Genomic DNA, 1,377 nt, shown 5'->3' on the forward strand with positions numbered 1-1,377 from the left:
TTCAGCGATTATCCTGGCATCCCAAGTAAATCTGCTACTAGAACATAGCAATATAATAACACATAAAATGATAAAACATATATTTTTCTTAGTTTTATTTAATTTTCGCATATATGCCAAGGACCTAAGACAAGAAAAACACATTCACTAATTGATTATCATCAATATAAAATAATTCAAAGCTCAGAGCACATCACATGGTAAAATATTTTTTGGTTAAAAAAAATAAATAAATTATCATAATCTGTTATAATATTATTAATAAATCTGCAGTATTTATGTTATATACTAATATGATACTATGACAGAAAGGTGATCCTTATCATTTATTAATTAAAATATTATTAATTAATTAACCACATTATTATTGTAATTGATTTAAAAGTCAAATATTCCCAAACATTCAGAATAACTAAGAAGCAACAGTCTTCAAGATACCACCATGAAGCTTTGGATCATAAAAAGTTAAAATTTAATTGGGTGGCCTGTTGAGTGATCCATAATTCATTATTACCAATCTCAGAGTGCTGCGGAGATCTTGCGCCTCTATGCTATACCAAATTCGGGCAAAACCACATACCCAGTTTAATGAATAGGTGAGGACCAGTTCCTCAGAATGAGAGCAAAACATAACATAGTGAGAAAATATTTTATCTATGTGAGTTAAAAATGCGTCTGCCACACCCTGTGTTTTTATTAGGCGAGAATATCAAGAATCCTTTAGTCGCTTATCATCTTCGAGATGGCCTAGGAACATTTTTGATAGTTGCTTGTGTCCATTAAATTCTCCCATACAGTAATGATGATTTTGATAAAACATTATCATATTGGAAGTATACACTGTCAAACAAAAATAATATTAAAAAGGATAGTTTTATACAAACAAAGTAGGAAAAAAAATTATTGGAAATTCATTGGCAAAACTGAAATAGCGACCAACGTGAATGAATTTGAAAGAAGTATAATCCAGTGAATTACTATTGTTGAGTAGAAAAACCTAAAAGTGAGTATCACGTAATGACAAACATTTGATTAGTTCACCTTTTAAATACATTTTATTATGTTTTCGAATTGATAATTATTATTTAACGTTTAGTATTATATATATATGAAGTGGGAGGAAATACAGAGAGGGAATTTACAAGAGAAGAACTGGACACTCAACAGGAAGAGCTAGACGGAGGAGCACCTCAAGAGGAAGGCTTGGACGGGGAAGCACCACCGCAGTCAGGATGCTGACTGAGACATCAGACGAAGTCGTGAGAAGGGCCACCAAACCTGGACATCCCATATGAAACAGAAGACACCCACGGCACTACATCCCTCGGCATCAGCAGCTATAAGTATAAATTAACTAATAAGTAATCATGTAATAAT

At 32.2% G+C, this 1,377-nt stretch overlaps 1 protein-coding gene across 1 annotated transcript in view; it reads right to left on the reverse strand.

Moving 5' to 3' along the window:
- LOC106684632 (neuroligin-4, X-linked) overlaps positions 1 to 1,377 on the reverse strand; it is a gene marked incomplete at its 5' end in the record, with an annotated part of 248,080 nt that overhangs the window by 72,761 nt on the left and 173,942 nt on the right.

The sequence above is a fragment of the Halyomorpha halys genome, unplaced genomic scaffold (assembly GCF_000696795.3).
Source record: "Halyomorpha halys isolate HHAL.00 unplaced genomic scaffold, Hhal_1.1 Scaffold596.1, whole genome shotgun sequence".
Taxonomy (NCBI): Eukaryota; Metazoa; Arthropoda; class Insecta; order Hemiptera; family Pentatomidae; genus Halyomorpha; species Halyomorpha halys.